A 24,091-nucleotide genomic window follows, 5' to 3' on the forward strand; every position below is an offset into this window, starting at 1 on the left:
CCCTAGACTTGTCTGATCCCCTTTACTGAGAGTCCAGAAAAACCCTTCACTTTCTAACTTCAAAAGCTCAATCTAGGCAAGTTTAAGCTGTCAAACCTGCATCCCAATTTAATTTCATCTCATAGCCCTGGAAGCACACCTGGAAAGGGCTGTGGTCTGTCCTCCAGCTTCTTTCTCTCCAACTCCTGGACTTCCTCCTTAGTGCTTTTGGTTTGAGAGGCAGGCTGCGGAAGAAGAGACTGCTGCACCTCAATTGATGATGCCGTTTCTGAGGTTCTCCTGAGTTCTCTGGCAATGCCTTCATCTGGGCTTCCAGCCAACCTGCCCTCTCCTGGGGCAGATAACTAAGTAATGCCGGAGTTCCTGAGAGAGGGCTTCCCTTGACCTTAAACATACATTCTGCCCAGATATTCGTCCAATGCCGCAGGGATGGATAAAGACTGATGAAGAGTCCACTGCACTTTCCCTGGAGGGGGAGGGAGTGCCTTCTCTTCTCCTTAAAGCTTAGCTGACAGAATGAGTGTCAGAAGGGACATTCTGGGACTTCTGTGGTGAATTCTTCAAAGCCCTTGCAGGGCCATTGTGCTCTCAAGGGTCCCTGAGCTGCCACATAAAAAAATCTCTCTTGGGATAGCCAACCTGGGAAGGCAACTGCAGACAAAGTGATCGATACTACCAGCTGAGCCTGCCTTGCACCTTCCCGTCAAAGCAGCAGGCCCAGCTGCATGCCACGAGAGGTCCTCCACCAATGCCACCGAAGATAATAAATTCCCAGCAGAGCCTCGCCCAGTGTCTCACAGGTGCACAGAGTAACACAGCTGTTCCTTTACAGTGCTGTTTGCAGGGAGGGAAGCTCAAGAGACAGACAACCCTGACCCCAGGCTGCCCCATGTCCTTGGCTGTGGAGACCTTCCCTGAGGAAGGGATGGTCAGTGGCGAGGTGTCCCAAATTGAAACTCTCATTGGTAAGAAGAGGACAACACCACTTTCTCTTTCTGAGTTATCCCCTTGTGTGAGCAATCCCATGGAGAGCTTTTGAAGTTCTCGCTGTGTGGCTGTGAGGATGAAGTACCATCCTCCCATTCTGGGAGAAGTGAAGGAACCCACTGTCCCCTAGATGACTTCAGGGACCCCTGAGTGATCTGTCATTCCACCTTCTGCATATACAGGCTAGTGTGGGCGGGAAGGAGGCTGGGAAAGCCAATGACTTAATGAGCCCCGGTTCCTGCCTATTAGGACCAAATAGCTCTTTGCCTTATGCTTGGATCTCAGCAGTTATTTTTGAGGTTAACTATATACAGCTTTTGTTTTCCCCCTTAAGGCTGGAAACTGTACAGTAACAAGAATGTACAACTGGTATGATAAAATATCAATTATAGCTAACAAAGCCAAATTTGGACATTTTTTAGGGCCAGTTACAGCCTTACTAATATCATATCCCAGACTGTGCCATGTGCACCTAGCTTCTGGCAATGTTGGAGAATCATGGTGCTTCTCCCAGCAGGCAAGGATTTCTTACAAAGACCTCCATGGTACTATAGCCGGATTAAACACAAGGATGATTGCTGTGACCAGGTTGGGCTAAATTGTTCTGTCACCATTCACCTTCTAACCAGCTAATTATTCTCTCTAAACTGCAAGTGAAGGACGTAAGAAAGCCGAGACTCTCTTCACTTAACACAACACAAACGGAGAGCAAGCATTTTCCCCAACAGTGGTCTCTCAGGACACCAGTTAGTCTTAAGACAGCGTTGCATACAACCCCAATTTGTTAGCCTGATGAGCCAAATGATTTTCTTGTTCCTATTCCAAACTGTTCTTTACACGTGACCATGCTCTTTGCCCAGGGAGGCTGTCCCCATGCACTGCACACCTGGGGGCTCCATTGACCTTTGTGTGTGGGTTGGGATGAATGGTAGAGGCACCACGAAGAAAGGAGATGGTAAGAGTTGAGCTCTGGTGTTTCCCATGGCTTTATGAGCACTCACCAGGCTGGATATGTGTCTCCAGGAAAACCATTAAGGGCCAAACCTTTTGCTCATGTTTCCTTTGAATCTACAGGAGCTAACACCTCTGGCTTTTTCCTGTCATGATCTCTCCATCCCTTGCTGGTCTTCCTACATCATACCTACAGTTCTATATGGTCCCTTCATTACACAGTTGACTCAGGGCCCTGGCTAAAGGATCCATCCATTTCCTACTATAAGCCTAGCTCTTCCAACTTGTCACTGAAGGTGAGCCCCACGGGGCACTTCCACCCACCTCCACCTGAGATCTCCTATCAGTCTTTGACCTTTACCTCAGAGTCACATCCTGACTAAAATGGCGGCAGACAGGTCCTTTGGTAGAAACGAAAATCAAAAATTCCCGAACCTTTTGAAAATCTTAGTAACTGAAAAGCATCAACTGTAACCCTCAGCATATCACGCACAAGCAAACACACACTCGCAGGCACTTGTACACAATTTTTAAAAGATCTATTTTGGGGACAAATTTCACCTCTTAATGGATATTATACTTCCATGAGAGGTACAGAAATGTAAGACATCACTAGTGTTTAGGGAGTGCATAAAAAATAGCCATTTTGGTCAGGAATTCGTTAGATAGATAGATAGATAGATAGATAGATAGATGATAGATAGATAGATAGATAGTCGGGAATTCATTAGAAAGAAAGAAAAAGAAAACTGAGAAGATAAACAAACACATGAGAGGAATTTAGTCAAGAGACTGGCATCCTTGATTATACAGTTTGAGAAGGAAAGCCTACCACAGACTTCTGCAAGCTGACACCAGAGGCCGGTAGCATATTATGGCTTAGCCCAGATCTGAAGGTCTCAGTATGAGTGAATGCCCAATGTGGCTAAGCCGGCATCTGAAGGTCAGAGACCTGATGTCCAAAGGGCAGGAGAAGGGCATCAGGTGGGAGATAACAAGAGTCTAAACCTCTCCCATATTCTACATGTGTCATTGGCCATTGAATGTAGCCATGCAGGTAAGGGTAGACCTTCCTATTCACTCCAGAGACTTACATGCCTGTTTCCTTCACTCTTATGCCCAGCACCCAGATGTCAAATGTCCCACCACCCAAGGTATGCTTCAGTGCCTACAGAAGCACTGGTAAATAATGCTTCCCTAAACCCAGGCAAGTCTATCCTGGTGTCTACCATCATCACAGGGCGGTGGGGGAAAGCCTTGAGCTGGGATGTAAGTAGTCACCCACTTGACTTCTCATTTCTGAGTAACCTCAGCAAGCCACTTTCCCTCCCAGCCTCCACTTCCCATCCCTGTGATGAGGGCGAGAATCAGTTGCCAAGACAGAGTGAGGTCACACTTGGATGCATAACAAACTCATTAAGCATCAGAAAGGATCAGTCACACAATTACATAGACACCAGATGCTTAGTAAGGGGTGAAGGGTGGCTGAAATGTGGCCAAGGGGTCCCAGGCACACCATGCCAGATGTCCACAACTATTCCATACAGGGTAGATGCACAGGATTAAATGCCTGTTGAATTGTGGGCTCTGGGAGTTTATCAACAATTGTTCCTTCTGTTCTTGTGGCTCTCAATCACCTGAGCCCCACCAAGGTGGGGGGGGAAAAAGGCAATGACAGGCAGAAGTGCAACTCTCTTCAGTGCCTCTGGCACATGCGTGTGGATGGGAAGCATCATTTGATCATGAGATCTGCAATTTAGTGGCTGGCAAGGACCAGGCACCCTCAGAAGCTCTGCTTCAAGCGTGGGATGGGTTCTGATCCCAGGACTGATGGGTGAGCAGCTTTCATTACCCATGAGCTGTGTTAATGGCCCTTGGGGTATCTTATTGCTATTCTGACACGTGGGAACATGGCACTTTCCCATTAAAATGCCAATTATCTTTGAGTACTTCTGCAAATCCATCAGCTGGAGGCTGTTGGATTGTCGAGTGATTCGGTCTGACGGTTGGAAGTGCACCTGTCAGATCAAGGGCATTTTATCTGGTAGTCCATGGCTATTCAGAGTGTCATAGCAGCCCTGCCTGCTGCTCTCAGGCCCCAAGGAGTGCACATGAGTGTATACATGTGCACACATGCCCCACTGCTGCTAAGCAGAAAGATCTGAAGAGACGAAAGAGAAAAATCAAGATTTGGAAAAGCTTTCAAAATGGAACTCTTTCTCTCTATCTCTCTGTCTCTCTGTCTCTCTGTCTCTCTGTCTCTGTCTCTCTCTGTGTGTGCATGTGTGTGTGTGTATATACGTGTGAATGCATGCGCGCGCACACACACACACACACACACACACACACACACACACGAGAGCACGTGCGCGCGTACTTATAGGCACAAGAATACCATGCAGCATGTATGGCGGTCAGAGGAATTGGCTCTCTCCGCCTACCATATGGGGTCTGGAAATTGAGCTCAGTTGCTTGCCTTGGCAGCAGATGCCTTTACCTCTTGAGCTTTCTCACTAGTCCCCACTTTACCCATTTCATGTGTAGCAAAGTATCACAGGGCTCATTCATTGAGCTGTACATCTACTCTCCAGAGCTTTCTCAACGTGCAAGTTGGAGATTTCCTATCTGTTAAAGAACCCCTATTTCTACAGCCTCTAGCCCCTGACAACTACTTTCCTGGTCCCCATCTCTCTGAACCAGGTCACTCTAGGTAACTCACATACGTGGAATCATGTCCCACTTGCCTTCTTTTGACTAGTTTGTCTCTTGGTATGATGCTTTCAAAGTTCATGCATGTACCACGAGTGACAATCCTTCCTTTTAAAAATACGAATTGCATTCCATTGTGTATATTGCTCCCATTTTATCTGTTACTCACCCAATGGGATGCATGGGTGGCCTGTCAGTGATGCTGCCCTGAGCATCTGTGCATGAACCGATCACAGCTGTTTGAACCCACCCAATCTTGTTAAAGAAGAGATAACTCTGATGGCAGGTGGAGAGTGCTGTGTGCCCACCGAGATCTCTTCTGGGCAAGACCATCTTTGTGCCACAAAATGACACATGATAGCCCCCCTGGGATAGTCCAAGCACTGTACTGCTTTGTCTGGACTCTTCATGGAGTTACTTTTGAAGCACACACTCCAGACCCCACACAAACAAAACCCTTCATCCTAGGCTTTGTGTTGAAGCCACTGACTGATGCCTCATAGCCAGGGTGAGCATGGTTAATTGAAGAAATGTCTTAGTGATAGGACAGCATTGCCCATGACAATATGGTGGTTCTTAGTCATTGTTTTCTTTGTTGGAAGACTGAGTAGCAATACCAAAAGATGCACAATTAAAGAATGCTCCTTTGTGGGGTTGGGGATTTAGCTCAGTGGTAGAGCGCTTGCCTAGCAAGCACAAGGCCCTGGGTTCGGTCCCCAGCTCCACAACAACAACAACAAAAAAAAAAAAAACCAAAAGGAATGCTCCTTTGTGCCCTGCTGGAGGCACAACACCCCAATCTCCAAGTGGTGTTAGCCCTGAGCAGTTGGGCAAGTGTTTATACTCCACAGACACAGGCTCACTCTCCAAAACTGTCAGCCCAATAAACCCTTTCCCTTGATCACAGTGCTTTACCACAGCAATAGAAAAGTTACTATGGCAATAGGGTTTGTGTGGTTAGGTTTGTAACAAGAAACCCAGCATGGTAGCCTATGTTGCCCAGGGCAAGCTAGTTTCAAGCAGTCTAGTGGAATTGCAGCCTGTGCTCCTGGGGTTTCAGACTGCCTGCACCCTTCCTTTTCCAACAGCCTGCTCCTTAGACTTCAACCCTTGATATCAGCCCTGGCGTGACCTTATAACCAGGCCCTCTCCATCCCTCACAGGCATCTGAGTGATCTATTGCTCTATTTTATCCCTGCCCTTGATATTGAACCATCCTAGAAACAGACCTTCCACCCCAGCCAAGCCTCTTAGGAAAGCAGTTGCAGAGGACATCTTGGTGGCCCTCCTTCCTGACCCCCAGGATCTCTAGGAGAGAATAGGAAATAAAATCTTTAGTATTTTAGGCTCTATATTGCATAGTAATTTGGATTCATAATGTGCTGGTTTGAGTAACAATGGCCCCCAAGGACTTAAATTATTTGAATGCTTAGTCACTAGGGAGTGGCACTATTTGAGAATGATTGGAAGGCGTGGCCTTGTTGGAGGAAGTGTGTCATTTGGGGGTGGGTTTTGAGGTTTCAAAAGCCCATACCAGGCCTGGGTGTTCTCTCTCTCTCTCTCTCTCTCTCTCTCTCTCTCTCTCTGCTTGTAGATCAAGATGTACCTCCGAGCTACTTCTGGGAGGGGGAGTTGGCCACAATGCATCTGCAGTTGGAAAGCAGAGAGATGAATGCCGTTCTCAGCCCCCTTTTCCTTCTAAAATCAGGGTAGGTCCTCCATTTAATCCCCTCTGGAAATGCTCTCACAGACATACCCAGAGAGCCACATCTCCTACATTCACTCTCAGTCCCAGCAAACTGGTGGTGACTGAGTCCAGCCACCAGAGCTGCCATTGTGTTGTGTCACCACACCCTCCTAGTGACAGTTCAGTGTTTGTCTCCTTCCCCAGCATGCCTTAGCCTGCTCACATCTTATCTGGCTTGCCCACTATATTAGCCTTCTGCGGGTGGACGCACCTTCCCTGTTTTCTTCACCCCAGTACTTAGGCAGCCTAATTACTTCATTGCTCGGGAGTCACAAGGGAAGATCTATTCTGTGCCTCAGTTTCCCTAGTGTTCAAACAGGGTGATGATTCAGTAGTGTCCGTCTGATTGGATGGCCGTGTGGCTAATAACGAATCAATAGCCACAAAGTGCTTCAGATAGTATCTTGGGCACAGTGGATACTCAGGAAGCATAATCAGCTGTTGTTTTTAATAGTTCCAAATCCTAGCAAACATATACCAGCTGACTAATGGAGGGAACTCATCGGCTGCCTTGTCCCATAGTCTTAGCATCCTAGACACAACTGAGAAAGTCCCAAAGGCCTCCAGACAGCTAAAACAGATGTCCCAAAGGCTACTTGTAAAGCCCATCTAATTAACTTACAGGAGCTCTCCGGCTATTACTCAGGACCTAATTACTTAATAGTCTTAGCCGATATTGGTTAGTCCACCTACCATATGTGAAGCTTTGCGCTAGGGGCTGGGGGGAAGGGGACAGACAGACGCAAAGGTGAATTAAGCTCATTAGCACCCCACAAAAGCACATGCCATCCAGAGGGGGAGACAGATACAGCAGCCACCAACCACAGGATTACAAGAGAGAGCAGGCCTGGTGCGGGGACAGAGCAACTATCAAGGTGGCCAAGCTCAATTAGCCACAAATTATAACATGCGTAACATGCCTAATTATCTGGTTGCTTCATCCATAATGGATTAGAAACGGCATATTAGAAGAGAAGAAAGGAGGGGTGCAGCCAGTGGCAGGTACAGACAACAGCAATAAGCAATAGCCAACAGGAACAGAGTCACCTGGTTTGAGAATGCTGAAAACAGAAACTTGACGCAAAGAGTAGAGTAGCCCTGTGGGCCAGCATGACTGGCTTTGAACCCCAGCGCAGTGCTTACTGTCCCTAGACTGCTAACTCTGTGAGTCCCAGCTTTTCTCATCTATGTAAGGCAAGAGCAGTTCTAGCTATTTCACAGGGTGGTAGGAACATTTGATTATATTGTTGGGCTGGAAGGATGCCTCCTTTGTACAGAGGTTGGCTTGTAAGCATAGGGACCTAAGTTCAAGTCCCAGAATCCAAACTGTAAAAAAGAAAAGTCTGGCTGGAATAGAACAGGCTTGAAAACACAGTTCTGGGGAGGTAGAGGCAGGAACATCCCCGAAGCTTACAGGCAGGTCAACCTATCCCAAAATAGGGTGTGTGTACTTGAATAACAACACCTGAGCTTACATGACCTCTGTTTTCCCTGCCCGTGATGGGGGGAGGGGAGGAGGCATGCGGGATTTAAATGAATTCTATTGTTAAGAATTTAAGAAGAGTTCCTGGCAAACCACAATTCAGATACTTTGTATCGGTTAGGTTGGCTGGGTTGCTGGAGTAACAAACAATTTGTAACTCTTCCCCACAATAAAAGACTACTTTCCTACCAGACTTTGTGCAGGTGGATTTGAAGGGTTTGTGTTCTGATCTGTCAGGGTCTGAATCCTGGGAATCCAGGCTGAAAGAGCTGCCATCTTCCCTGGTCGTGTCTATTGCTGTAACACAGGCCAGAAGACCTCCTGGGCCACTCGTGTGAAGTAATTGTTCATCCTGGGAGCTCTGAGGCTCCTGGCTCACAACTCACTGGCTATCTCTGATTACACTCCTCCCAGCTTTTTGTGCACTCAGAAAGGGGGCAATGGCAATGCTTGGGCAGCAACACGCAGTGCTGGCAAAGAGTTCCCCCTCCCCCATACTAAATCCTCCACAGCCACAGATAGGTCACAGAAAGAATCTGAGAAGCAGCTATGGTTTCAGTAAAGAAGGCCATTCATCAGAGCAAATGAAGACCTACAGGGATTCTAAAACTATTCTGGCATTTGGTGGACTGAGGGAGGAAAGGAAGGAGGGGCTGGACGTGCAAATTGTTCAGGGAAATTGTTCGCTTGTGGGACGCAGTACCGGAGGACTTTAAGTACCCCTAGCTCTTGCTCGCTAAATGTCAGGAATTCTTCCTGAGAGCCTTCAGGCCGTCAATAATACACTCCCCACTACCTAATCTACTCCCCTGGGATTAGGGGGTGGCTTCATTTCTCACGGACTCAAAACAACATGCAAATGTTGAATTTTACAGTGTATTAGAGCCCCATCTGGCACCTGAACTCAGCTTCCCTCGCAGAGCATTGATCAGGAACCCCAGTCATATTGGTAATTATTTGCTAATCAAGGAGAGGGCTGCTATGGCTCAGTGGTAAAGTTGTTTGTTGAGCATACAGAATGTCCCGAGTTCCAACTCAGCACTTCTAGGAAGACCAACAAAGCAGACGCAAAACAGAATCAATGACTACATGGTTCCTAATAGCACAAATGTACTGTGACTCGGTGAGGCTCCATCTGTCTCCTGGGAAAGAACCTGACCATTTAAAATACCGTTTTTAGCCCCTGGATTCCACGGTCATCTGTATCTGCCCCCTACTTTGCTTAAGCTAATCTCAGTAGATTTTTGTCACTTGTGACCAAATTATTTGTGCCCAGGGCATGTACCTTCTACAAATGTTTCTTTCAAATATGATTAAGAGTTGTAAATGCCTTGCTTGCATGGGTAAGCACCACTTGGCAGAACAATTTACTTTTGTAGGACTGTTCCTTCCTGCAGCCAGCCAATCGATGGACTCTTAACGTGCAGCTATGCAAAATCAGCTCTCACGCACAGAGGAGAGTGATGTATTTTCTGATAAGGAACGTTCTGGAAATAGTCTCATGAGGCTTTCAAAACGCAGCGAGGTGGAAAACTTTTGTATCCTACACTTGAATGGAAACATTAAACAAACCTTGTGGGTTGAGCCCCTTGCCCTGTGACAACTCTCCCCTAAGTTAACGGGACACTGTGAGTGTGCCTGTGTGCGTGTGTGCTCACATGTGTTGATATGTTCACATGTATGTGTGGGCGAGTATCCATGAGTTTGTGGTCAACCTTGGCTGCCATTCCTCAGGTGCTGTTTACCTTTATTTGTAAAGGGTTTCTCCCTACCTTGGGACTCTCCCAGTAGGTTAGGCTGACTGTTTGTAGCTACAGTGATCTGCCTGTATCCACTCTTCAGGCCCGAGATTAAAAGTATGAGTCACCATGCCTGGCTTCCCCCTCTCCTGTTCCCCGACACCCAACATTCCCTTCCTCCCCCCCTCCCCCGTCAAACTCAAGACCTTATGCTTGTAAAGTGAGCACAGAGACATTTTCTTGGCCCCTAAGCTTGGCTCCTGAGGACACACCAACCTCTGTCACTACCTGGACACGAGATGCCCCATGCCAACAAATACAACCCGAAGGTTGAGGGGTTTGTTTACCACTGTATGCAACAATGCTTTAGCCCCCAGGAGTCGGGAGCTGAGGAACAACTGTTGCTCTGACAGCACTCAGTTCCAAGGTGCCTGCCAGCCTGTCAGAGGCCAGTGACTAGAGATGCTTGCCCTCTGGCCTGCTTGGCACACGTCATTCACGCACACCTCAGTGCCATTGTCCTCTCTCCAGCTTTGCTGGGATTGCACTTTCCAGTGGGATAACAGCACAGAGGCATTTGCGGTTGGCTCTGTTTCCTGGAGAAAGCTGGTTGAGACAGCCTGCGCGTGAACGCCCCAAGGAGGTTGGGATTGAAAGGATGTGGAATGTAGCTCCTTTCTTTGCTCTGCAGAATCTTCATTTGACTCTGGATTTCTATAAGACCCACACTGGATCAGGCCCCAGGCTAGATCTGTTTAAGAAGCTTTCTCCACATAGCTCTTCTCTTTTGCTCTTCAAGTTTAAAGGCTGGGAAGGTCTGTGAAGCTAGACACACTGTAGCAGCCATGGGGAGATGCAAGCTATTCTTTAACCACTGTAAGAGGGTCATAGGACAGTCCCCTCTGTACTCACCCTGTTACTAGCCTCTCTTACTTCCTGTCTTAGCTCACTGGAGACCAGAACCTGGGAAGTAAAACGACCCCAGATCTCGCTCCCTTAACAGTTGTGTTCTCCTCTTCTCCAAGAGAAAACTAAGCAGGGCCTGCCACCTCGGGCCTTGCATGTGCAGCAGCATGGGTCAGGGTTCCTTGTCTCCCCCACAGTCCCTTAACCACCCTGGGCAAGCAGGCTGCACATGTCTGACTCTGTTCTTAGTTACAGATGGATGTCTCATATGTATGTAGATTTCAGCGTGGATCAAAAGCAAGTGATGCATCAAACGCGGCAAGTTCAGGCTGTGCCGTCGACGGGTGTGTAACCCAGCATGCTCTGCTGACCTCTCATTGAGTTCACTGATTGGAACCTTGGTTAGCAGGGCTGTGCTTATCCTAGGAGAGTACAAAGCGGTCTGGCCATGGTGCATCCTACATCTGTAGCTGGTCTTTGCCACTTTGTGGGTCCTTCTTTTTCCCACTCTTTATTTCCCCCATTTCACCCCCTAGCCTAGATAGAAGAGAAAGAAAGAGGGGAGAGAAAGATAGACACCCCCGAAACTAACTTCTTTCCTTTAGTTTGTTCTTCGACCCTGGCTACTAACAAAATGCAACCAACCCCCCCTGAATGACCAACCAGCACCAACCAACCTCTCAGGCCCCAGCCTTTATACACCCTCTGAAAAGTTTCCAGAATTCCAAATGTCACACAATCGCAGAAACTATCTGCAGCTGGCAAAGCCATGCCTCTGCTAGAACGTGAGGTAAATCACAGTCAGCGACAGACTGCAGACAGTCCGAAGAAGCCACATATCCTACACCTGGGATTAAAATGCAAGCATACTCTTAAAATATTTCTCTCTCTCTCTCTCTCTCTCTCTCTCTCTCTCTCTCTCTCTCTCTCTGTGTGTGTGTGTGTGTGTGTGTGTGTGTGTGTGTGTGTGTGTGTGTGTTTAAAGAAACCAGAATTCCACTACACACATCAGTGTCTCACATTCAGTTAAGGGAAGATGGTATCCTCTCCCATTGACAATGGAGGAAAATACACTTCAGAGACATGAGGAACTTGGCAGAATTCCAGAATCAGCTGGACTCAGGCTTTCAAAGCCCAAGAGCTTGAGTACCACATGCACCTTCGCTGGCTCTTGAATTCTTACCTACCTACCCAGAGCACCTCTTACCAAACCTGTTTTCTACCTCAGGCCTTTCTCTCCTGGTCACCTGTGGGCTTCAGTCTGGAGGAGATGTCACTCCCTCCACAGTTGGCTTCCTTTGCTTCCTCATCTTCTTGCCCAGCCTCCCTGGAGCCAGCTCCCAAATCAACAGTATTTACATGTATGGGGTCTCAGAGTCTGCTCCGCTCCGGGGACAGGAGAAAAGAACACTATGGTGCAAGTCACTTCCTTATTCCGGAAGACTTTCAGCCGGGCAGAAACCCAAGGTTGTGTGTGCCTGGAAGAGGCAGAGTTGGTGTGTGTGTGTGTGTATATGCATACATGTGCATGTGTATGTGTGCATGTATGTGCATGCGTGTATGTGCATGTATGTATGTGCATGTGTGTGTGTGTGTGTGTGTGTTTCTCTGTGTGTGATAGTAGACAGGACCAGCCTCCATGGTACAAGCCTTGGGTAGACATAGGTTTCTGCTACTCTCTGCCACGGTGAGGGGAACAATTGAAGGGAGGAATTGTCTACTTTGCTCATGGTTTCCAGGGACACAGCCTATGGTCATGTGACTCCATGTGCCTGAGCAGAATATAATGATGGTAGAAGTATATAGTGAAAGGACATCTTTACATCGTGGTAGACAGGAAGTAGGAGTGGGAGGCGGTGAACAGAACAGATACACCCTCAGGGACACAGCTCTAGCAACCTACTTCCTCTAGTTGGACCTCAGCTCCTAAATTTCTAGAACTTTCCAAAATGGCATCACGGACTAGAGGATAAACCTCTTAACATGAGTCTTTGAGGAGGACACTCATATCCAAATCTCAACACCACCTCTGATTATGCCTGCTTGCTAAACAGCTCCAGATTCTCTTTCTCCTGCTGCCACCAAGGAGGTAGTCAAGAATTTCTGGGTCTTTGAACTGTTTCCTCCCTATGTCAACCCCTTCCGGGTCATCTACACTCTCTCAGCAGCACAGGAGCCAGCTGCAGCTCAAGAGGGCTTGTGTCTCTCTGCTTCACTATGGAGGATGTCTCAGAAGCCACCACCTCTGGTCCCTCAGTCATCGTTCTCAGGTTGGAGGGCCTTCAATCAATCAGCTGCTTCTTCAGGTGACAGCTCAGATTGCTAGCAAGAGAACAACATATTTTGGAAGTGATATGTCATTTCTCATGTTTGGTCTGTTTTACTTCAGCTCCAAAACACCCTTTTGGCCCCTGATCAAGACCATATTGATGGTACAAGTTTACTGCCTGACTCAGACCGCATCAACCACGGCTTCCCAACACCCACCCTCCTCCACACCAGTGAAGACAACACTCACATAAGAGCCCTCCTGGCCTGGATAGCCAATATCTAACACCTTTATTTATTTAGCGGGAAAGCAAGCATTACCATGGTGGGTTTCATAGTAACCTCCTAAACATATGTTCACCTGGCTCTCGTAAATGTGACCTTAACACAAGGAAAGACGATTTGCAGATGTGACTGAACTAGAATCTCAAGAGTAGGTCTCGGTAGATGACTCAGTTATTCATAAGCAAACTGCAAGTATCCTGAGACACAGGCAGGAAGACAGGCAGAAAAGGCCAGGCAAAGAAAGTGTATAGATTGAGTTGATGTGCCCAGAAGCCAAGGAATGCCAGATTTATCAGACATCAGAAAAATCGATGAACAGGACTCCAGCAGAGCACCCATACAGTGCAGCAGCCCTGTCCGTGCCTTGGTTTCAATGTCTGGCCTGTGAACAGAGCACCATTATCTGTTGTCATAAGCTACGTGGCTTCAGGTAATTTATTATAGCAGCCACAGAAATACGGCCAGCTAACAAATGTTGGTGCTAATGATGTTTTGAAGGCTGTAACCACTTAAGCTTTGTACTGTTACTCTAAGGTAAAGATTAGTTTTGCTCTTTTATGGGCAAGGGAGTTGAGAAAAGGAGTTCAAAAGACTTTCCCAAATCCACTTAGTGAGGAAATGGTTGCTCATGGCTTGGTATCCAAACTGATTCCAGAGCCTGCTAACCACGGCTCTCTTCCTTCTCCAAGGGGAATTCCAAGTTGAATCCCACACCTCCCGCCCTGCATGTGCAGTATTAGGGGAACACAGTTCCCTGCCTCACACCACAGTCCCCTGGCCGCCCTTGGTGAACAGGCAGCACACATGCCCGAGAGGGCTGAGTTAATTGGGCTCTAAATCTGCAGGGAGGGAGACAAAAACCACAGGGTGGTTAATTTATTCCTGGCGGTGGCAGCGGTGGCATGCTAGACAGATGCTTTCTGTTAGAGTCCCCGTGCTTCCCGCTGCCCACTCACCACTGCAAGTGCTCGCTGGGTGCCTGCCTGTCTCCTCAGCTCCAGCCTCTGGTCCCAGGGTCTGTCCTGGTCCCCACTTCACTTCGGCTCAGTTCAGAGCCAGTTTCTGTTATTTCGCAGCAAGAGTTGGACTGGTTCAGACAGGAGTTGATGGTTGTGAGAGCCAGGGAAGACAAATACCTCAATGCCATGATCGGTTGCCCCGTGTCTACAAGGCCAGCACTTGGGCAGACCACACTCCCTCACATCCGTCTGTTTTGTAATGGCCACTCAGAGGTCATGGCCACCCCTCTGCTTGTTGCAAGAAAAACTAGTGAGAACTCTGACAGTCCGGAGAAGACTTCAGGAAACTTTGTCGAAGACCTTCTGTCTCTCTGAGTTCCTCTGAGGGAGATAGATAGCTGCCATCTTCCCTCGTCCCTTTAATGAGTCTTGAAGTTCCATTCTAGCTGTCACTGCATACTTCCTACCCACCAGCCCCCTGAACTTAATACTCTCACAATGGTGCATTAAACACACAGCACCCCACCGCCGTGCGCCTTCAGGCTTCGAGAGATCCCATTAATCTGCGTCCCTGTGGCTGTTGTGCAGTGCTGAGTCAGGTTCTTCCGTCACTGACAGCTAAATCATCCCCAGAATTTCCAGTATCCCTAGTGGAAGTGCATGATTCCCGGGTAGCTGCACATATGTTATCCTGGAGGAACCCAAGTGTACTCTCATGGTCCTTTCAGTAAAAGGGCAACATCCCAACCCCCACAGAAAGAAGCCTCTTTGCCAAAGTAAAGGCAAAACCTTCACACACAGCCTCTGTCTCTCCTGCCCTGGGAGCCATGACTGGCCTGGCCCATTTTCACCCTGGCTTCTCCTATCAGTTCTGGCCCAGGAGCTAGAGAAGCGCCTTGCTTTCCGATGTGGACTTCTTCCTCAGCAGCCGCTGTGTGGGACAAATACAATCCAGAAACACATTGATTGGATTCAGCTTGCCGGTGGTGAGTTTCCTTTGTGTTTTGTTTCTTTTCTGGGGTTTTTTTGAACCTATGTATTCCTCTTTACCCTGGAGCCTCCCGCCCCAGAGTGATCAAGCAACCTGTTGTCTGTCACTGTGGAGCTGGGGCCAGCTTGGTCTTCTTCCAGCTGTTGATAACCCTTCCTCTCTGGTTCGCAGTGAACTTCTATAACATGGAGAATTTATGACTGAAAATGCAGCTTGGCCCGAATGCAGAGACCACTGACTTGGAAAGGAGATTCATTATCATCGTGGCCATTGTGATTGTCACTGTCACTAACACATTTTCAGAGCGGACCACAAGTACTTCTAAGCAAGAGCTCAGTTCATCCCATGACACATTGAGGTCATCCATAGAGGAGGAAACTAAGGTTCCGAGTCATTATATACTCAAATCGCATGACTAGGATGTGGCAGAGATGGGGATTGAACTCAGGCATTCTGGCCCCAAAGCCCAGGCTGCAGCAATTCCAGCTTAAAGTCTCTCTTCTTCTTATCTGAGTGTCAGCTGTACAGGCATGGATAAACGGAAGTTCTGAGAGATTATTCTGGCTGTCAGTAAATCACAGGCCATAAGAATGCAAAACCAAGGGGTTGGGGATTTAGCTCAGTGGTAGAGCACTTGCCTAGCAAGCTCAAGGCCCTAGGTTTGGTCCTCAGCTCAAAAAAAAAAAAAAAAAAACAAACAAAAAAAAAAAAAAAAAAAAAAAAAAAAAAAAAAACAAGGGCTGGAGAGATGGCTCAGTGGTTAAGAGCACTGACTGCTCTTCCAGAGGTCCTGAGTTCAATTCCCAGCAACCACATGGTGGCTTAACCATCTGTAATGGGATCTGATACCCTCTTCTGGTGTGTCTGAAGACAGCTACAATGTACTTCTATATAATAAATAAATAAATCTTAAAAAAAAAGCAAAACCAAGCAGGATTGCCTTTAATCCCAACAATTGGGAGACAAAAGTAGGCAAATCTCTGAGTTCTAGAACAGCCAGGGCTACACAGAGAAACTCTGTCTTGGGAAAACAAACAAACAAACAAAAAAATACAAGGCCAAACAGAATGTATCACCATGGGACTACAAAGAGGCCCAACCAGAACCTTCAACAAAGGTCCTCTCATGAGAAATAATACTATGAAAAGTAGATAATCTATCATTGGTATTTCTAACATGACTTGAAGGCATATCGTAGCTTTCAAAATGAGATTTCCTAAGAAGAGGAGCTAAAAATGATGGATATGATAGTAAGGTCCACCACAGACACCTTTGCTGGGATGTCTTAGAAACTGATATCAGGGGACAAAAGAACAGATCTAAACTAGGTGTGCTGGCATGGTGACTTGTGGCTGTAATTTTGCAGCCAGGAACCTGAGACAGAGAGTTATAAGTTTGTGGCCAGTCTCAAAAGAAACAAACAAACCAAGGAGGCTGAAGAATTTCTCTCAGTGGTCTGTGGGGAAGAAAGGGACAAGTGACAGCATCAGATCAGTAGGCTCTGTCTGGAGTGATCAGGAGCCTGCCCCAGGCTGGGCCCCCTGAAGAGTCAGTCCCAAGGTCGGAGCTGTTTGCTTACTTCTAGCCTAGCACACATGAAAGGGTACAAGTGGACGCAGTGCATTGTGGGAGACTGAACCCTCTCCTGTCTGTATTCTATCACAAGATGCATTGGGTGAACTTTAGGACGGGGTAAGGAAGAGAATTGCCTGAGCCTGCTTATCAAGGATCCAGCAGTGTGCTGAGGCCTTGGGCTCCTCAGGTCACCCAAGGGCTGGTGTAAGGAAGAGGTCCTCACAGACACTTTCCCATCAGCAAGTTAGCTGCTAGAGAGACTTGGCTCCCTGGATCAATCCACCTTCCGAAGAAGCATTAAATCTCTCCCATACCATTCTGAGACAGACCTTAAAGTGTGGAAATTAAATGACCATGAACTTAATTTTTCATTTTGAGATCACTTACAATTATATTCAGATCTACAAAGAGAGTGCCTTGGGGATCGCTCAGGCCTTGGTTTGAGTCCTGGTTTTGTACAGCTTTGCAGGATGAGAGGGGTGGGGTTAGAGGACAGGCTCTTGTAGCCGATGACCTAGAACCTCTGTTTCTCCAGCCTTCGTTGCCCAAGGTTGGGGTTCCAGATGTGTACCACCATACCTGGTTTACATAGTTCTAGAGATAAGCTAAAGGTTGGACTTGGTCCTCACACATGCCAGGTGAGCTCTCTACCAACTGATCTATGTTAGTCAGCCCTGTGATTTATCAGTCGGCTCAGCCTCTCCGAGGGGCCTTGTTGACAGCACAGAGCATCAGAATTCTCCAGCTGCCCCACACACTGTGGCTCAGTCCTGGGGCATGCCCCTCAAGCCTGCATTTTCTCACAGCTTGTGGCTCCTGCTATTTCTGTCCTGTCGGAAGGGGGCCATCAATCTAGAACACTAGTCAAATTTTGTTTCCCTTACAAGTGTTGAAACTATAAACCAACCAACCAAAGCAAACAAAAACAACAAAAGAATGTCTAAAACTGTTACTGTTTGTGCTATCTCCCATGAAACCTTGCTGTTGCCATCACCCAGGCCTTTGCAGAGGCCCACACAGTAGCTGCAGCAAAGGCCTTTTCCAGAAAGCTGGCAGCCTCCCACCCAAAGTCCTGGGCTTGTCTTCTGCTCGTGGAGACTGTGTTTGAGAGCTTGCTGGGGGTAGCTGAACAGCTCGCTCATCTGTCCACAGTAGTGACTGCCTAGCACAGCTCACTGTAAACTGAGAATGCTTCTTGAGGCTCTCGGAGAGCCTGGTGGTTAGCATGTGTTATCAGGCCCACTCCTCACTTCTCTGTCCTGACATTGCTCCTTAAATAAACCACTAACAGGAAATCTCAAAATCTCTTTTACAGTTAGAAATCTCAGGCCAGGGGTATAGCTCAGTGGTACAGAGTTTGCTCCAGCCTGTGCAGTGGCCCCTGGGCTCCATCTTAACCACAAGAAACAAAACTCCTTTAAGTCAACAAATTACCGTGACCCCTGACTTCAGAGGTCACGCTCTCAAACACACCACTCTGGGACGTTTTTTATCCCCAATGCCTGTGGCAGATCTCACTGTGAGAAAGCACTCAGCCAGACATGTGACAGGGGGAGAATGTGTGCATTTGGGGAAAACGCCAAGGTTACAAACACAAAGGGAATGCTAAAGACCTTCAGTAGGCCTCAACAAAGTCAGGAAAACCAGAAGGGTGTGAGTGGAGGTGGGGGATGGGGGCCGGCTTGGCAGAATGGAACAAGATTTGATCCTACCACAAACAGCAAGGCATGGTGTGGAACTGTCACAGAATCAAGACAAACAGCAGCACTGGAGAGGTAGCCTGACTGGGAAGTTTACTTGAATGTTAATCTTCTGATTGGGTAATTGTGTTATTAATGTAAACAGACTTGTTCTTTGGAAATAAACATTGAAATATTTAGGGATAACAGATCTACCCCCCCCACCCCTTTCCTCAGTCTGTCCCCTTCCCTCTCCCGACCACAGGCAAATGTCATAAAGTAGGAATAAACAGGAAATCTGGGTAAAGGCATCAGGAAATTATTTGGGGCTCTTTTCCTATAACTTTTTAACTCATCTTTTATTCTTGGAGAATTTTCTACAATGTATTTTGAGCATTTTCACCCCTCCCTCAAATGTTCCCCAATCCTAATCCATTTTCCCTGATCCCTGTATGTATGTATGTATGTATGTATGTATGCATGCATGCATGCATGTATATATACATATATATCATATTCTATAATATACATAACATGATATATTTTTAACCCATCAGTTACTAGTCATACTGCCCATATACACCTGTGAGTATGGCCGCCCATTGCAGCATGGTTAACCAGTTTTCTATAGGTCTAAAGTTCTTCCAAAATAAATGCTGCCACCAACATCCTACCCTTCAAAAGCTGTGAAGAGCTGTGGGCAGGGAATGCACAGCCCTGATTAGCAACTGAAGGGAAATGTTCAGAAGGAAAGACAACTTAAGCAGCCCAACATCCAACCTCCCCTCTTCACATCAAAGACTTATAGCAGTTCCCGAAAGAGTGTCTCCTGCAGCTTGAGGTCAGGTTGGGGGCACCCAAGTCTGCTCCTCAGCCTTCCTGCCTCTGTATCCCCAGCCTGTTACCCAACAGTCCCAAGGTACCCTAGACAGTAGTCAGGGCATATGACCCCTAAATGAACATGTTAAGTGGAAGGGTTGCACAATGATGGGTACAGGAAGGATTCTCCTAAGGGCCTTAAGGTGATGGATACCCTCCCAGTGGTCCCATCTGCTCTGTCACAGGGGACGTTGAGACATTGGTGTCAGGATCTATACTATCCCCAGATCACTCTGATACCTTCTGCCTTCACTATCTTGTCAGTTTCCCATGACTCTCCACTCTTCAACTGAACCAAATATAAGAGCACCCAGACTAAGCCATTTTTTTTAGGTCTTCATTGCCTCGTAAGCTCCCATGCCTTTCAAACGTCATGCTAAGTTAATATGTGCTTCTTTCTTGTAAATTCATCTTGAGTTACAGGAGCCCAAGCCAAAAACTTAATAGAGCACATTTCTTGGTCTGCTCTCTCTACCATTTCTAGTTCCCAGTACCTTCATTAGAAAAATGACAGGATGTGAGCACTTCCTGGAAAAGAAAGAAGGTGAAAAGGGGTCTTACTCAGTGATTCACAAAGAGCTGCTCTGTGAATGATCCACCAGTGCCAGGCATGGCAACTGCCCAGGTCACGACTGCTAATACCAATAGCGTGACTCACTGCCCAGAGTTACAGAGAACACTGACTTATGTTAGAATGTGTGGTGTGTGTGTGTGTGTGTGTGTGTGTGTGTGTGTGTGTGTGTGAGAGAGAGAGAGAGAGACAGACAGACAGACAGACAGAGAGACAAAGAGAGACAGAGACAGAGGGACAGAGACAGAGGGACAGAGACAGAGAGACTCACAACAATGGGAAGCTTCCCAACACGGTCAGACCTGAGTTCAAATCTCAGCTCTCTCACTTGTGGGTTATGGAAAGAGGAGATTTAGTTACTTCCCCCAATTCCACTTCTATAAGATAGAGAAATCGCTGGCATCTTTCTTCAAAGTTCTAGATTCGGCGTAGCCTTGACACTTACTTTCCGGTCTCTCAGTTCCTGCCCCCCAAGCTTCTGCTTCTACACAGAATAGGCATGCCTTGTGGAGAGCTAAGAACAAGCTGTCCAAGGTTGTGTCATAAACAACCCTGAACTTTCTACTTCCTGCGTCCCCCAATGACATTCAAATACACCAATGAAAGACCAAAGCTCCCAGACCACAGAGGCCCAGTCAGAAGAGTGAGCCACCTGGAAGATCCACCAGTCCCAGTCACACCTGCATATGACCATGGACACGATGGCTGATATTTGGCCTATAGCCTGCTGAGAGACTCCAAGCTCCTGAGAGACCCAGCCAGGTAGCACTTGATTTCCCAATCCGTTAGAATTGTGTGAAATCACCAAGCTAGGTTTGGTAATGACTTTGTGATGTAACCACTTCCCTTCACAGGTAATAAAAGGCTTAATGTCACAAATACAAACTCATTTCACAAAGAATGGCCATTGCCTGTTTCTGTTATTACAACTTATCAGGACCCCTTTAACGGGCTCAGCTGCTGATCTCAGGTTCCAGCTGCTCCTCAGCCAATGTCCACTTCCGGCTGTCAACTAAACATTTACACTGGGGCGTAATGGCAGTACACCCCGAGTCTCCTGGTGCCATTTCAATATTATGGAATGACGTCACCCTGACTCACCCAGCCCTCCTTTACGGTATACAGCACTCCCACCTATGACCACGGATCTCACCTCTCTGGCTGAATTTGCTTTCCTGTAGCTGGCACAAGATTAACTTCCAGCATATATTTCTTTCTCACTCAGTATTGTAACTTCATTTGTGTGTGCGTGTGTGTGTGCCTGTGCGTGTGTGTGTGTGTGTGTGTGTGTGTGTTACATAAAAGGCAAGCCCTCTACCACTGAGCTGCATCTTCGGTCTCTGTTTTGGATGAGCACACATAGTACTTTAGTTAGACTGGAACTTTGGGGCACCTCTCTGTCTTCACCCTCCACCCTTCCTCCCATAGAGTCTTGCATGTCCCATCCTCATCATGACCTTTGGCTCTTTTATAACTTAGTTATATGCAGGAGTTAGCCCCAAATTATCATTGGCCGTTAATACCAGTGAGGAAGCCATTTTCTGTGTGTCTTGCTCTTCAGGAGGGTTTGTCCCCCATGTGGGAAATGACACACGGTATTTCTCTCTAACTCATAGAGCCTATAACATGAGTTGAAAATATGAGGCAATTAACCATGTAATTCTAACAGATTAACCTGGAAATGTGCTTCGTGAGTAGGAACATAGCCCAGTAACAAAGGGCCTGGAATTTCACTCATGTTAGCTGTAGAAGCACATTTCTCATCTGTTCAAGTTGGCATCACAGACAGCGTATGACTTGGTGACAATTCCCAGACGCCTCCCCAAACGATAGTGTCTGGAAATGAGATAAAGGGATGGCACTGGTTTGTGTAAGGACAGCTTTGTTCTGCACCTCTGCACGAGCCAGGATCCTCAGGTGACAAGTGACAGAACGAGTCAAAATACCAGGCTGAGGTCTTGGGAGTTGTGGCTCAGTCAGCAGCGCCCTTGCCTCGAGTGCTCACGAAGCCCAGCGTTTGACCTTTGGCGCTGTCTAAACTGGCTGTGGTGGTGCACGCCTAGGATGGCATCCCTCAAGATGAGGAAGCAGGAGAAGCCTGAGCTTAAGGCTGTCCTCAGCTGCACGGTAAGTCCAAAGCCAGTCTGGGTTATATGAGGCCCTGGGTGTTTGCTTGCTTGTTTGTTTGTTTGTTTGTTTGTTTGTTTTAGAGGCCGAATAAAGGAATAATAAACTGTGTTTGAAGAGTTTTGCACTGACAGAAAGGTAGACACGAGGCTTTGGACTAATGCAAAGAAACCAGGAAAGCTCTAGGCATCTGGTATTGGGAGCTAACACTTGGGCACCTTTATTTGCAGGCCCAGTGGGAGGAGCCAAGCCCTCCCTTGAAGGGTGTTGCTGTCAGGATCTCTGACAGCCTCCTCCCCATGCCTGTCACCAAACCATGTGCCTGTTGGGAGTTTCTGTCATACTGGTCTTTTCATTATTCTAGTCCAGTGTTTCTCAGCCTTCTTGATGCTGCACCCTTTTAGCAAAGTTCTTTATACTGAGGTGACCCTTAGTATAAAATTATTTTTGCTGTTACTTCGTACCTGTAGTTTTACTACTGTTAGAAATCATTGTGTAAATATCTGCTTTCCAGTGGTCTTAGGTGACCCTGTGAAAGGGTCTTGGACTCCAAAGGGTCATAATCTACAGGTGGAGAACCACTGTTCTAGCATGAATCTCTTGAAAACTCTATAAATTCTATAATAGGTGCCAGAGAGGACTCGACAGCCATTCATTACAGAATCTGCCCCCATCCAGTCATTAGATTTCTTCTCAGTACAAGTGACAAAACCAAACCTCAAACCATCAGCTGGGGCAGATCGAGCTGAGTCAAGGTGAATTGTGGTGATGCAGGCTGGTAAGGGGTTAGTTGAGAAGTAACAGAGAAACTCAAACTGCACCTTGGTAGCTATGTCTTTGGATAGAATGCCCTTTGTGGTTAAGCATCTATTAGGCTGTTGTGAATGTGTCAGAAACTCGGGCACAGGGGCATCTGCCCACATGTGTGCACCGACAACGGTTCTGTACTTTCAAAACGCCAGACAATTATATATTACTTGAACAGTTGTTTTGGCACTTCCCTGCTTTTGGGGGGGGAGGTTACCGAGAAAAGTACCCTGAAAGAAAGATCCAGTTGACTGTGGTTTGAAATGGAGATGCCACCGATCTCATAACAATTCATGAAAATGTCTTTAAAATCTGTAACACAGAACCCACCGAGTGGTTCACTGCCTCGGACAGCGCACGCCAATCTCTCTTTGAAGTGTTTGCCTTGCTTCGTTTGCTGAATAAACTGTATACATCTCTCAACCGAATTGCTTCCTTCACTAAACAAGAAACCAAGGGACTCTGCAACAGTAGCCAGCATTCAGGACAAGGAGGCTCTTTTCTACCTCACGTCCTGCCCCATCCTCAGGCAGGCTCTGAGCACAGCGCCTGTGTTTTCAGAGATTCTCAACAGCTCCCAGCTGCAGTCACTACAATCATCGCCCTGGGGGCTTATCCTGTTGCAGGATCTTGTTGAGTCTATAGAGGGCTGGGAAAAGTCCCCTTGGAGAGTGACTGAGTTAGTAGATTCAAAACTGAGTTACTATCTCTGGGTGAGTATCTCTGTTCACCGTCTACATTCTTCTCGTGTCTCCAGCTCGCCCAAGCAGCACCCATTCCTTCATGCACCCTGCTATGCTTCTTAACTGATCTCACTTCTCTCCTCTGACCCATGCCCTCTGGTATCACTGTTTAAATAAAACCCTGGTGTGCATACACACCTTCCTTAGCGTCTCCTCAGAGGCTAGTGCAAAGGCAGCCCAGCTGTTTCCTAGTAAGATAGCTGCAAGGTTGGGACCCTGCCAGTGACTGACCCAGTGGGCACAGTTCCCTCCCATGCCCAGCCATTTAAATCCCAGGCCTGATTATGGTTCACGTTGGCTACATTCCCATACCTGGGTTGGCATATGTCTGTTGATCAGATCAGCCACTGACTTCTAAAACAGCCAAGAAAGGTAGAGCTAATTCCATGCAAATTTTAAGGCGTGAGAGGCACTGGTCATAGCTTCCCTATGGAGAACAAAGATGCTGCCACTGGGTCGATGCTGGGGGGGACTAGGAGCAGGCCAGACTACCAGGTGTCACTTCATGTGGCCCTTAAGAGGGGTAAACCTATTTCAGAAGAAAATAATATAGGTTCTAACTTGGTGGAGAGAGCTGTATGAGACGGAAGTGTGAGGAACCAAAATGGCACCTTCAGGGTTTCCTATCTTCTCCCTCTGTATTGGCTAGTCCTATTTTGTCAACTTGACTATATCTGGAATGAAC

General features: G+C 47.3%; 1 long non-coding RNA gene across 4 annotated transcripts in view; it reads left to right on the forward strand.

Moving 5' to 3' along the window:
• Positions 1-16,052, forward strand: part of LOC103692198 (uncharacterized) — a 38,727-nt gene extending 22,675 nt beyond the window's left edge. For 2 of the 4 annotated variants that reach the window (XR_015686931.1, XR_015686930.1), the window contains 2 exons: positions 14,904-15,020; positions 15,197-15,936. This is a non-coding gene — a long non-coding RNA (uncharacterized LOC103692198). Of the gene's footprint in view, positions 1-832; positions 966-14,903; positions 15,021-15,196 lie in introns of all 4 variants that reach the window. The other 2 variants (XR_015686932.1, XR_015686929.1) reach the window with 2 other exon arrangements.
• Positions 16,053-24,091: the final 8,039 nt, after the last annotated feature.

The sequence above is a fragment of the Rattus norvegicus genome, chromosome 4, assembly GCF_021556685.1.
Source record: "Rattus norvegicus strain SHRSP/BbbUtx chromosome 4, alternate assembly SHRSP_T2T, whole genome shotgun sequence".
Lineage (NCBI taxonomy): Eukaryota > Metazoa > Chordata > Mammalia > Rodentia > Muridae > Rattus > Rattus norvegicus.